General features: G+C 28.6%; 1 protein-coding gene across 4 annotated transcripts in view; it reads right to left on the bottom strand.

Moving 5' to 3' along the window:
• The window catches only part of LOC142322266 (N(4)-(Beta-N-acetylglucosaminyl)-L-asparaginase-like), an 869,152-nt gene that overhangs the window by 301,916 nt on the left and 551,566 nt on the right, over nucleotides 1–15,670 (bottom strand). The window contains exon 3 of one of the 4 annotated variants that reach the window (XM_075361164.1): nucleotides 7,263–7,290. The exons of the other annotated variants lie outside the window; for them this stretch is intronic. The gene's annotated coding sequence lies outside the window, so the exon portion shown is untranslated. The remainder of the gene's footprint in view (nucleotides 1–7,262; nucleotides 7,291–15,670) is intronic. 4 annotated transcript variants of the gene reach the window in all.

Below are 15,670 nucleotides of genomic sequence, written 5' to 3' on the forward strand. Positions count from 1 at the left end.
AAAGTAATAATAAGTAATCTTTTAATAAGTAATGAGTAATCTTTTCTTTTTCTGTTTAGCCTCCAGTGAACCACCGTTAGGTATTACTTCAGAAGATGAATGAGGATGATATGTACGAGTATGATTTAAGTGAAGTCTTGTACAGTCTCAGTTCGATTATTTCTGAGATGTGTGGTTAATTGAAACCCAACTACCAAAGAACACCGGTATTCACAATCTAGTATTCAAATCCGTATAAAAGTAACTACCTTTATTAGGATTTGAACCTTAAAACTCTCGACTTTGAAATCAGCTGATTTGCGAAGACGCGTTGACTACAAGACCAGCCCGGTAGGTATTGTAAGTAATCTGTCCATAAGTATGTCCACTCGCTTTCCTATAGCTATTTTATATGAATAATTAGTACTATTTTATTTTAACTTCGAAATTATCTGAAGTATCTTATATGACTCCTTATTATCATATTAATTTGAAGTTTCTTAACTAGGTCGGGAGATGATAAGAGAAATTAACAGGAAATACCTCAAACATATCCACAACAGTAAAAACCGGTCTTTTGTAGCAGAAAGAACAAAAGACCCACGCTGACTATTAAATGTAATTCATCATTAATATCATCCTTAGTACGACCGTTCAGTAAAATAAAATAAAAATCTTTAAAAAATCAAAGCTTCCCTTACATTGTTAAGCACAAAACATTAGAATTTTGTAGTGGTTAACTAGAAAATGAACGTTACTTATTGAATCCACCAGGGATTGAATCCACTTCTGGCTCCCCCCCCCCCACCATCACGCTCATACCACAAATGTGATATGACTATACAATTTTTCTCCGGGATTGCAATAATAAAATTACATAATTTATTAAAATCCTGGTTTCAACAGCTACAATTCAAATATACTGGAACAACGCGAATTACTCTTGAATGAATTATGACTTCAGTGAAATCAACATCTGATTATCTTTTAAATTTGTATTTAAAAACATGAATCTTCACCTTTTTTCAGCCAAAAATCCTTTATTAGCCCGTCCAAAATTAGAGCATTTCACTAGAGCATATACACAGAATTGTACTCTTCAAACTTAGATTTAAAATGAACAAGATTGGAATCATTTTTTATAAAAGTTTCAGTTAATAAACATATTTCAAACTATCTTAAAAACTGAATAAAATTAAAATTATACATCTTAGAATATATACCTCAGATATTTTAAGGGGTAGTCAACTCAAAAAAACCAAAAAAGAAATATTTTATGGAATAATTTTTTTTTTACATTTTTTTGTATATTAAAGTGTGCTAAGCTTGAATCAGTAACTCATATTTGAGGATATCATTAGTAAGCAGTTTTAAATTAATATTAACTATCGTTGTTATGGTTTTATTCATAACGTAAAAATTTAGTTTTGTTTTTATCTAACCTAAATCAAAATCAAATTCAATTTCATTTTTTTGTCCGTTGAAATCCGACTTCATCTCTTTTTTAACCTTTTTTTTTAAATTTAAATATGTTAATTTATTAATAATTAATAATCTCTGATTGTACAAAAAAAAAAAAAATTACAATAAATAATAACAAAAAAAAAAAAATTAAAAAATATCAGAAGTTATTAATGAAATAATATTTTATGTACTTTTCATTAAAAAAAAAAATTGTGTGTGTAATTTAATAGGCATACAAGGAAGTCATGTAGTGTCTACATCAGACTTTTTTAATAAAAATTTGCGCTTTCTCGTGGAATTGTTTAAATGACAACAATTCTCTTTGAAGTTTATTATTTTTTTTTACTCTACTCTAAAGATACAGCTAAAATACTCATTTCGCACTTCTTTTTAATTATTGTTTATTTTAAAATTAATATTTGTTATTAATGATTTTATTTCTTCTTAAATTTTTGTTAAATTATTTATTTTCTTGCATATAATTTTTCACATTTGTAGTAATAATATTCCCCCGAATTGAATTATGATGTTGACTAACAACTTAAATTGCCACTTAACTTTCTAACAAAATATTCATAACATATAAATATGTACTCATCTCAATTTAATATTTATTAATATAATCTTCTATTCAGTTTTTGAAATTTTCTAAATTTAATTCCTTAAAACTCGTAACTTCGTTTATGAGTTACAACAATTTTTGCTATATAACGATACTGATGTTACTTTAGAAGGAGGTATATGTATATGTGATTACCTGACCAGCTATCACAAACAGAGAATCCATAAAAAAATGTATGGTTATGCAATAATCTACCGCGAATTCTTATTCAAAAACAATCTTTAGAAGAACACTTGAGCGAGTCGTAGTACTCACTGTGCTAATACAGCTGTTTCTTTTCCAATTAAGGACATCGTAATCGTTTCTATGTTAATACTACATTGCTTTCTGCTGTATTACACAGATATTAACTTGAATTGTTTTGACTAGTTTGAAAAGGAAGAACTGAACTGCTGTTTCTCAAGCGGTCTTATAATGTGATGATGGGGATTGCATTAATATAAAGAAGAGTAATCAACCGAAAGACGCTGATATTGACTACAGCTTGTCTCCTCAATCTCATAAGAGAGTATTCCGATCCAACCTTTATTTACATTTTATTTCCTTCAGTATTAACAAAAAAGATAATAATAAAATAGAAACTTTATTAAAATTCTTAATTTTCATTGCTTTATACTTTATACTAAAATAACATAAATAAATTTTGTTACCGATATCGCAAAATTTGTATTTCAAGTAAATAAACAGATAAATTACATGTATTCAATTATAAATACTTTACTTAGTTCTCTACAGAACAGTCATCATTGGATAAAAAAAACTTGCAAAAAAAAATAAAAAGTTAATGGAAATTATTTTATAATTTTAAATTTATTCGTACAATGTAACGTCAATAATGACATTCATAACAGTAAAAAATACAATATACAAAAATATAAGTGGCATTAACTGTGACATTATCAATATGAATTTCTATAACGAATGTGAAAATTTAAATTGATTTGATTTTATTTATTAAAGTGACCTAATTTCAGCCGTACACAAATCTTAGGGCTACGTATTAGTTTGTAATAATTGTTCATCCTAAAAAAAATGAGATTGATTTTCATTTATTTGTTATTAATATTTCGATGAAAATGTCAAGTTTGACGTGAGGTAGATTTCACATGCAGCTTATGGCTATATTATTAATTTAGGTATTGACGCAAATTTTTGAAAGCGGACAGCTAATGTATTAATCTATCAAACGATAAATTTTTTTCTCATCGAGTTCATTTTACTCTTTATATTACTAACAATACATCTAGTAAACTTCAACAATAGGGTGAAATTTTTACGTAGTCAGAATTCATTGATTTACGGATGGTTTTTTAAATTTATTTACTACTTTTGTGACAGCTTGCATAACTTAATTCCATTAGTAAACGTTTGTCATTAAAAAATTGTAAACATACCACCAAGATATCTTCTCGTTTTTGGCTGTTTCAAAAACTTAGTGAATTTACGTAGATTTAATACAAAACAAAAAATCTGATGTGAACGCCACATAACTTCCTTGTACGACTATTAAATTTACAGTTTTTTAAAATGAAAAGAACATAAAATCTTATTTCATTAATAACTTCTGATATTTTTTTATTGTTATTATTGATCTATTATTTACTGTAACACTTTTTTAAGATCAGAGATTAATAATTATTAATAAGTCAATATATTTAAATTAAAAAAAAAGAAAGTTAAACAAAAGGAGAATTCGAATCAATGTACCTTCCCCTTGTAAGATCCAAATATTTCATTAATTAAACTTTTATTTGGCTATAACTCTGGAACCAATTAAATAAGTAACACTTATGATGTATCGTTGAAAAGCTCTCAATGAGGGCTTACTACTGCAGTTAAGAAAACTCCAAAATCCAATTTTTTTTTTGGATTTTGGGATTTTTGATACTTATGGTTCAGTCGATTGCAGTCAAAAGGGGAAGTGCACAACTAGATGTTACAAGAGTCCTAAATCCAAAATTTCAACATCCTACTGCTAATCGTTTTTGAGTTACGCGAGATACGTACGTACGTACGTCACACCGAAACTAATCAAAATAGATTCAGGTATGGTCAAAATGTATATTTCCGTTGAAATCTGACACCGAGATTTTTCGCGATCACAATACTTCCTTTACTTTGTATAAGGAAGAAAAAATCTTTTTTTTTTATACATTTATTTTATAACGCCAAATACAAATTATTGGCAAATGTGCGTTCAGTGCCTATCTAGAGAATATACAAATTTTTAATATCTACTAATCTGCAGAGTGCTCTTTAAGTAGCGCAACCTTATGGAAAAATGAGTAAGTTGCTATAGCTGTTGAAAGTGGTCTCCATTATGCTATATACATAATTGAATACGACGTTGCATGCTCTTAAAAACATGTAACTTTCGTTAAGGAATTGCAGCGATACATCGTTCAATTTCGCTCTGCAATTCGGAAATGGTGTGAGGATGAGTTATAAGCAGTATCTTTAAGGTATCCTCACAACAAATATCAGGAGGGGGCAATTCAGGAAACCAATGGGGCCACAACCCCTTTGAAATCACTTGTCCATGAAAACACTGATCCAAGGGAGACAAACTGTTGTTGGCTGTTGAACGGTAGCATTATCCTGCTGAAACCATGTGTATTCTAGCCGGTCTGCAGGTACGCGTATAGTTTTTTTCAAATTGTCGCATCATCTGTATGTAGCTCTTACTGTTCATTGTGCCGTGAAGAAATATTCATGACGATTCGCCTACGTTTAATTTCACACCAAACACCCAATTTTTGTCCGTGTAGTGGAGACTTGTGCAGCTGATGTTGATTTTCCGTACACCATATACGTGAATTCTGTGCATTCACGTATCCATCAAGCTAGAACCATAATTGTCCACCAAAACCGGTTATTGAGTTCTTCCCCAACTGGCGTTATAAACATGAACCACTAATAGAAAGCTACACATTTTCCAATGACTGCAGGTAACAACTCGTGAAAACACGTAGCTGTATACGAGTGCATCTTTAAACACTTGCGCAATGCCGTAAGGGCACTACCAACAGAGAGACCAGACTGGCTAGATAGGCGTCATATAGACTTCTTGGGACTTAACAGAATATGCAGCTTACATGTCGATCAACTTTTCTAGAGTTATCATATTCAGTCAACTACTTTTGACTGCATCTACCACATTCCCTGTCTCTTGGAACTTCTCGTACAGACATATTTAGTGCATCCACACCATATTTTTCTTTGAAGGCATTTTGGGTCTGAGCATAAATGGCACATCTAATGTATTGGTAAACAATGAATATTCTTTGCTGCATTGTGTAACCCATTTTTCCTCAATTAAAATTCTTTCTTTTGAAACAAAAGAAGGAAATATTCTTACATAAGGTTGCTCACTTTTTGAACACTCTATAACGAGACAACGTCTGTTTCGTTTGTTCCCCACAACCGTGAAAACTACTCAACCAACCATTATGAAATTTTAAATATAGCTTTCTTATGATTCCCGGAATATTTACCGCATTTCAAACCCCAACAATCTTACTACTATATAAATCATAAATAAAGAACTATATTAATAAATAAAATGAATTTCTTTTAGTTATTGTCGATATCGATAATTTTCTATGTAAATATTAATTTCTTCAGATAGTTATTATGTGATTTTCTAAATTTAATGTCATTGACAATAAATGATTAATTTTTATTATTATCGTTATATAGGTAAAAACAATGTGATGAAAAAAATTAAAGGGAATGGCGACTATTTACATATTTAACTGTTGAAAAGTTATAATTTATTCAAATTAATCTATTTTATCAGATAACTCTAAATACTGATAAGTCTGAGAGCAACAGCCCATACGTAACTGCTAAAAAACTTTAATAATTTTTGATGTTCTATAAGCACATAGCACAGGCGAGCCGCGACAACTAGTGTCATCGTAAGGTATATTTAATACTACCACTATCAACATATTGATCTTTAAAGTTTAATTTTTTTAGAAATAGTAATAAATAATGAAATATTTTAATTTCTAATGAATTTTTGTTATAAGACATAAACTAAAGCAAATTTAATATAAAAATTAACAAATTTTATTTAACAATGGGCTTTATAAAACGTTTTGGTAATTCTTTTGAATTGCAACTTTTTATTATCCATAACGATAATGTTTTATCGTTATAACTTATACGAGTATGTTTTTGTTAATAAGCAAGTGGAAGCAATGGACAAAAACTGTAATTTTTAAATCATAAAAATTGCTACTGCAAAATCATCAATAATCAAATAATAGCAGATTTAAGAACGGTCAGTCTGGATTAATTGTATAGAAATACATGTACGCGTAATACTAATAATTACAAAATAAATTATACAAAATAAAGTTAGTATAATCAATTTAGTTTATACATTTTTGTATAGTTTACACAAAAGAGAGACACTTTCTATTTAAAAAAAAAGTTAAATAAGAAGTTTTTTTATGTTTCTTTGTGTATAAATAAATTAAATTGATTAATTAAATTAATTGAATCGATAAATTAAATTAATTGAATCGATAAATAAAATAAAATAAAATAAATTGTTTCAAATTATTGATCTTTTTCACTCTGACCTGCTATTTATTTCATAAGACACGTCTACAGAAACACAATATTACTAGGACACAGATTAGAAATTGATCTGAAACATTCCGTTCGTCAGTTTTATGTACTGAAATCCTGATAAGTTTCTGAATTAAAAACTGAAGTTCGCTGCATAGGTCTTGTTTTAGATAAATAGCTTACATTACTTGCACAAATTGAAAAGAAAATACTTCTAAAACCGAGTATATAATACTGTTATCGTCATGTTTGTAGACGTTCTCCAATTCTAAATGTTTAAAATTATTTTTATACAAGTAAATTCATTTAGTTTTACGGAGTTCAAGTATCTGGTTCAGCATAATTCAGTAACAAGAAAAAGTAAGCAAATTCTTGCGCAGTTCTGCACAAGAAGACCGACTTATTATTTTATTTTGTGTAATATTATTGTACAATTTTTTGCGCAATAAATATAGAAAAAATAAATTAAATAAAAAAATAAAGGAGATATAATTTTTCTTATTTATTTATTATTTATTTTTGTATAAGTAAATTAAATTATTATAACCGTAATTTTATGTGTAATTAAAAATACGATTAAATCCTACACACAAGCATAAAGTTTAAACTCACTCACCACTGTGCTCACTGTATAAGCGAGGAATCTGAAAAATATACAATACAAAGTCAGCATAACTCAAATTGAAGTTATGTTGTCTATTTTCGATCTTATTGAACGTAACTGAAGGACGAATCAACAAGTTTTCATCAAATTCTTTCATGCATAACAGATGTAGTAATACAGCGTATCTAAATTTCAATTAAATTAGTCCAGTAGTTTTGGAAATTTTCGAGCCACATTTTATTTATGAATGGTATTTTTGTAATTCTCATACCTGAAAACGTAAAGAAGATCATTTTCACTCCAAATCTCACAATGCGACCGTAAAAATACCTCAAATTGAGGTTATGTTATCTGTCGACGACCTTAAATTAAGCGTAACTCAGGAACGACTCAATCAATCTTCACAAAATTTTCAAATGCACAACTTACATCTACACTAATACAGTATACTAAATTTCAGTGAAATTGAACTAGTAGTTTTGGAGATTTTAAGGCATTAAATTTTATACATATGTATATTTTATGTATATTAAATTTCAACACCGCCTCGCGGTTACACCGGGTGACCGAGAAAGTCGGTAAAAAATTTAACGTGGCTTATGTTTTGATTATTATATTTATTAATACAAGCTTTCCAATCTAAATTTATAAATATTACTTTTAATCCATCGCTATTCGTAAAAAATGAAATTATTCACTCAAATATAAATATTTCTTATATTTCAGATGTTAACATTTTTTTTAAGGTTCAATAAATAAAGTAATAATCCGATTCACTTTCCTGGAAAGTAATTACGATGTTTAAACAGAAGATGATGGAATAGGCTTCTTTTCTAAATTAATACGGCAACAGGAATGAAAACCTCTCCAACATGAGAAAACACGTCCCCGGACCAATCCGGTTCGGTCATAGTCCAACTTTTACAAAATTCGACATAGCAACTCCTTCAAGTCGAATATAAACAAACTAAGTAAATTAATATTATCAGCTGTGTAACCAAGCAAACAGTCCTTGGCTACCGTGGGCCAGACACAAAATATAAATGTTAAATACGTTATTTAAATTAAATAAATCAGCGAAACGTAAACTAAACACAAAGTAAACGTTGTCTAACAAAACGGAAGAAAACTTAACGTAATTAAATTAACGCAAAACGAAGAATAACGCCCAGCCAAAAATAGATTGCCGCGAATAAAAAAAAATTGCAAAAATAAAAAACAAGAACGCAATGAATAACGAACAGAATTACTAAAAATAGCATAAAACAACGAAAAACGAACGACAAAACTATTAAAGAAAAACGCAATAATAACCGCAGTTATTGTCCGCAGAGTTAGGAAACCCGACTTACCCAACAAGAGGTAGACATAACCTCTTCTAGAGTAGAGTAGTTTATCTTATCTCATCTAGAGTAGTTTATCTTATATTACATTATTCGCGTTATACACTACTGTACTGTACTGTTTCTTTAGCGTGCCTTATACAATGTCAAAACGGAAGTGCCTAGTGTTTCGGAAAAAATTTGCATTACCCACGAAATTGATAAAAATGTTAAAAAAACGATATCGCGCAAAAATTTCAAATCCCACAAAGTTCGTTATCAACAATTTTAAAAAATCGGGATGTAATACTATAAGTAGTAGACCAACGTAAAGCAAATCTAGTGGGGAAAAAATTAAAAGGTAGCACGTAGGATGATATCGACGAAGCAATTTTTGGAATTGGATGACCGTGATGCGCAAAAAAAAGCTTCTGTACCGTGACATTAATTAAAGAAAAAGCACTGGAATTTGGAGACGCATTAAGACACAAAGATTTCCAGGCCGGCAATGAATGGTTAGAGAAGTTTAAAAAACATTGTATTATTCATAAAGTAATTTCTGGAGAAAGTACAAGTGCTAGCGTAAATGACTGTGAAACTTGGAAGGAGATTATGTTGGAACCGTTTTTAGAAGAATGTTAGCGAAAAAACATTTTCGACGCGGATGAGGCGGGTTTATTTTTCAAATGTATACTCAAAAAAACGTCAACTTTTAAAAATGATCCGTGCTTTGGTGGTAAACAATGTAAACTAAGAATAACGGTGCTAGTGGCTGCATACATACTAGGGAGTGAAAGTTTTAAAATGTCGGTAATCGGGAAAAGTAAAACTCCGTGTTGTTTTTGAAAGAGTTAAATCTTTAGAGGTAGACTACAGATTTAACAAAAAGGCGTGGATGACTACCGACATTTTTACAGATTGGGCAAAAAAGCTGGACAAACAATTTACCAGACAATGCCTACATATATATATATACTCGTGTGTGTGTGTGTGTGTGTATATATATATATATATATATATATATATATATATATATATATATATATATGCATATGTATTAAATTTAATGCCCTAAAATCTTCAAAACTACTAGTTCAATTTCATTGAAATTTAGGTATACCGTATTAGTTTATCTGAAGTTGTGCATTTGAAAATTTTATGAAGATCGAAATTCGATGTGTATCGACGCAGTATTTTCTCGATATATCGACCTACTCGAAACGAAAGCGTATGTTTCGTTGACACATGAGACATATCCATGTCCGATGTACCTCTGTGAAGCTGAGGCATTTTTTTTTTTGTTGAGCTAACATCCTCATTATCTGTTTTCTAATATTCCAAATATTAACTTCCTCTACAGATTTTACTTCTACGCGTCCTTCCATCACCAAATTAATCAAACCTGGATATCCTAATAATAATGTATAAAAGGAGGAATAAGAAAAAATTCAAGGTCATCCGTGAACCATGGGTGAATTCCCGTACGAGGTTAGCGTAGTGAAATGAGGTGAGGGATCATGTGCGAGGCTAGACAATTGCCGTTTTGATCTTTCCATATCCGTTTCATAAACGAACACAAAACAACATAAAAACAACATAAACTAACATGCAAAGACTACAAAACTACAAAAGGAATTGGTCTAGCCTCGCTCAGAGGTTCACATATGCCGCACCTCACCTAGTGGCAACGGACGACCTTGAATTTGTGCTTACTCCCTATTTTATACACTACTCATAAATTTATAGTTTACTGAATGTAATAAACGTGTCTACTTTACGACAATAAAATTTTAAGTTCTACAATTTACGTGCAAAAATCATGAAAAAGTGCAATAACTGAAGCATTTTTTGACGGATGATGTCTTCATACATGTCTGACTTTCGTGCACTACGGTCCACGTACTTGAAGTATAAAATTATTCAATATTCAGTACAATATGTGTATCTTTGTAATATAGAAACCATTCGAAAAATAGAAGAAAATGGAATTTGTAATGTAATTTACCTGTAAAAATTAATTTATAAAAAAAAGTTTTCTTTTGTTTAAATAATATTTTAATAATCATATTATTTTAATAATCGAATAAACAGGCGTTTCCTCTATTATTCTGAATTCATGTTTTACTGGTTACTTTGACTACAAAACTTTAGGAAAAAAAATTTATAATTAAATCCTTTTGAAAATAACGGTTGTTATGTGTGCTTTGTAATTTATTTTGAAAAGGAATTATGAACGTACTTGTGAGAGCAATTTCATACTTCATACATGTTAAATTTTTTATACACTTAAACAACTGTACCAAAGAGAAACACACTTTACTAAAACTGCCGTAAGGACAGACATAAAAAAAGGAAATTTAAACAAAGCAATAAAATAAACTGTACATTACACTACTAATGATATCAACAAACATAATGTTGAAGACTTATATTCATTACTAAAGAAACTAAACTTTTATAACTTTGAAGTCTTCCGCAGATTAAACTGTACATTTTTGTAAATTACTTTATTTCTGTTTCTTTAGACGAACAGTTTCTCCCATAGAAGGTCCCACTCAAATAGTGGGCAACTGTCTTCTACGTAATTCACCGGGAGATATCAACGGGTTACTAAACAAAGGATAGGATCAAAATATTCGTAATCAAAGAATTTACACGAACAGTCTAAGTATATGCGACTACAACTTGTAAATAAACTTAAATAAGTACTAAATAAATGTTAACAAGTTGAAAATAAACACTTGTAAATAAAATTCCAGCTACTAAGTATCACTACGTAGTAGTTTAGTAACGTCCCGATGTTGCCTTTACTCAGAAGAATCTAGGTTCGAATTCCGGCGAGGTATCACATTTTTCACATAGAAAAAAATTATCTCTCATCTCTATCGGTAATTATAATTGTACTTAGTATTACAAATTAAATAATAAAATCGTTCAGTTACAACTTTGCTATCAGATTTTTTTAATTTATTGATTGTTTTACAATAAAAATATGAATATGAATAGCTATGATTTTATATTACCTGTTACTTTTCTCAAAAATTTTTAAAGATTATTAAATGGTTTTCTAAATAAGAAATATAGAGCTATTTCCTAATTGTACGTAAAGATAAATATTATTATATATTTACAGTTAAATGTTTTAAAATAGTACAAGGTTGTACTATCATACACGCTTCTTTGTGATCTATTATCCTACTTATGTGTGTGACAAGTTTCTCCAGCTAGTAGATAGAAATTCCAGTTTTTAAATTCATAAATTACTATCCTAATTTAGTGGCAATTCACTTTCAACTTTTGTCATTTCAAACCGTTGTATTATAAATCGATTTTGGGCTTTTTATATCAAATCAAATAAAGTAATAACTCATATGAAAGATAAATACTATAAATATAGGTTTTTAGCAATTGTGGAAAAGAAGTTATTAATAAATTAAAACATACATTCTTATTGATTTTAAGAGAAAATAAAATAAATGTACTTATTATTAAAATGTAACAAATATTTCTAGGAATTTATTTTCAACCACAAAAACTTTTACTTCAGTTTTAAATGTTTAAATTTTCTACGAATCTTATTCTGACTATTACTACCGTATGATACTTTTAAATAAACGATATAAATTCAATACTGTACTATTCCAATAGTCTTTATTATTTTTTCTTAAGTTTTACACAACCGTTTTATTGAACAAAACGTATAAATATTATAATCGTCAAAAGTTTGCTTATTTATAAACTCTATAGCTTTTTTTATTAAATCAGAATAGATCCTTTTTCTTGTAAGTAGCCTACTTTTCAACACAGTATTTCTTAAACTTATAAATATTAACTACAACAAACGAACAAACTTAATAGTCGTAGGAAAGGTTTTAAGGAAAATCAATAAAAAAATGAAATGTCCTAATTTTTTTTATAACCTAGTTGGAAGTAACTTCTGTAATATTTTTACTGAATGAGCCCATTCAGTTTTAGCAAAGTTAAATAATGCAGTTGTTATAAAACATTTTTAGTGACAATTATTGCTTTTTTTAAATGTATTTCTTTATTTTAACGAAGGGATTACAATTGAATTATGTTGAATGTAGTTTGCTTATAACATTTTGTTTGCCAAAAAATGTGTGAATAATAATAATAATTTAGTACTACACAACATATATTCTAATAGAATTTTGTACTGGTGAAAATTACACATTTTTTAAAATTCCGAAATAGGCATAAAATTTGTTATCATGTTTTCTTTGCTTTTATTTGAACTGGGAAGTCGATTTGGGTATGGTATTTGATTAATTTAATACTAAGTAAATATATATCTATTGATATTTGTGCTGTAAAAATTACATACATATTACATATATACAGAAAATACTGGTACGTGCGCGCGCACACACACACGCACGCACAAAATTATTGTTTATAATTTTCGGTTATCTAATAGGACATGAAACAGTTTACATATTAACTTGCGTATATGCAGTTTCTTTTATTCTCATGGTAATTTATTTTTGTCACGACTAAACTATTACTTTATCGTTTGATTTTGCCAAATTTTAGAAAATCTGTAAATGTTAAATAATTATCTGTTTTAAAATATGTATTAGTATGATTTTTTTCAATAATCAATCAAAATTTCATTTTCTAAAATAATATTCCTCAAGGAGTCACAGGAGATTTTTTATTTTTACCACATCACCGATAAAGAATAAATATTAACACTCCTAAAATTTTAATTGAGATGTAACGATCATCATCTGTTGTCACAAACATTTGAATACTTGCAACTCACGTGTATTGAAATCCATTCATGGAAATTGTTTCGTATTTTACTTTGATATAAAACTTACAGAACGAAAATAAGAAACAATTTTCTAAATATTGTATATTAAAGTATATTCTGTAAAGTAAAGTTGAATTTTCTGTTGTCAGTTCTGCAAATTTTAAATTCGTTTGTTTTACTGCAAGTGATTTAAAACAGCAATCTATAAATATTTACAGCTATAAGCATTTATAAAATTTCATTTATCACGTCGGTTAAAAAATTATTCAGTTGCCTTACGTCTTTTATGTTTTCGGTGAATTTACATTATGTATAAACTTGTTTTAAAAGTCATTCGGAAAGTTCTTGGTCTGAACAGAGGTGATGTAAGTATGATTAAATGATTGACATTTGTCAAGTATGATTTTTTATATGGCGAGTACTGAATTTCACAAGAGTGAGATTAGTTGATTGTGGCGATCGAATAAAACAAACAAATTGTCATATTTTCTGAAAAATGGATGAAATTGAAATTCCATGCTTTATAAAATATAAACTTATAAATATAAAACTTAAGAAATAAAAACTTATCAGGTTAGAACATCAATGTTATTAAAAAATAATTCAGTAGTACAGGAAAATATGAAATATAAAAAGTAATGTAATTTATTTATTATAAAAGGTAACTTGGAATTAAGTAATCTAATTTGCAAAACTGAAACTTTGAAGAAAAAAAATTCAGAAAAGAATTGAAATTGGTTAGAAAATGACAAGTCTTTTATACATTTCACTCCACTTCATCATATCATACACTCTTACAGATAACAACATTTTTCTGCATTCGGTTTTTCCAATTAATATTCTTCAGCAACTTTTATAAATTCAAAAAATTCGCGGTAAGAGCTCCATGAAAACTGACTCAGTTATCAAGATTCAATAAGTCATCAAAATTATTAAATTGCAAGTAATGATTTTTTGTATGAAAGATTATTCTTAAAAGGTAAGGCAATGAATCTAATTTTACCAGAATAAGAAAAATTATTCTAAGTTTTCTTGTTTATTCAATTTTAATTAAAATTTTACTTAAATAATTAATAAAATTTTATAAAATAAATAATAATAATAACAAAATTATTAGAAGTACTTCAATGCTATTAATTACTATTTAATTAAAATTTTTACATCGTAAAACATACACGCGCGCGCACACACACACAGAGGGAGAGAGAGAGAGAGAGAAAGAGAGAGAGAGAGAGAGAGAAGCGAATATTAAACATAACATTCATGAAACTGTCCATTATCACGAATACTTAATTAAATAGACTGGAAAATTGAGTGTCATTTTCCCTTGAATCACTCAGTTAATTTCAGCTATCTACTGTCATTGTATGGTAATAAATTTAAACATTGTATGATAGGAAATCTTTGTTTTCGAAATCATCTAAAACAAAATAGCAATTAACCGACAATTGTTTGCCGGTTAGTTGCTATTTTAGTACATTTCAATACGCTAACTAGCAATGGCTGTGACCTAATATCTATTTTACGTTATAGAAATTACATAATGATCTCTACAATTTAGATCATTTTTTATGATCTATATTCAAATATAAATATTCTACTGTTTGTTAAATTTTGAGAAAGCCAATTATTTTCAACAAACTTATTGAAAAAAAAAATGTTCAGATTTGGAGTAGGATAAAAATCTGGTGATCGAACTATTGGCGTGTGGAGAGATTGAGTGTGTACGTGCGGGTTGAATTGTTAGTAGATCTTTCCCAACATCAGTGAGGTGGTTGTCATATTAATAATAATAATAATAATAATAATAATAATAATAATTAAAATAATTATTAAAAGTACTACAATGCTATTATTTACAATATAATTAAAATTGTTACGTGTAAAACACAAACACAAACACACACACACACACACACACACACACACACACACACACACACACAGAGAGAGAGAGAGAGAGAGAGAGAGAGAGAGAGAGAGAGAGAGAGAGACAGAGAGAGAGAGAGAGAGAAGTGAATATTACACGTTTTAAACGAATATTAAACGTGTTATTATTTTTTCTTATCAATTTTATTTTATAACAGGGCTATACATCTTAACTTTTGGGAAATTGTAAGATTGTGCCTTATACTGTAAGTACTTGGTCCAGTGCAATTCTGAAATATCTCTGATTTAACAACTAATAAAAATATTTAAAAAAATAATTTACCACCAGATAAACATTGCAATCCCCTCTACGCCACTTACAACTTCAACACTAGTGTCGGAATGCTGTATAGATACTGGTGTCATCCGTATCACTTTTGTTATTTTCATCT

The sequence above is a fragment of the Lycorma delicatula genome, chromosome 3, assembly GCF_047948215.1.
Source record: "Lycorma delicatula isolate Av1 chromosome 3, ASM4794821v1, whole genome shotgun sequence".
NCBI lineage: Eukaryota > Metazoa > Arthropoda > Insecta > Hemiptera > Fulgoridae > Lycorma > Lycorma delicatula.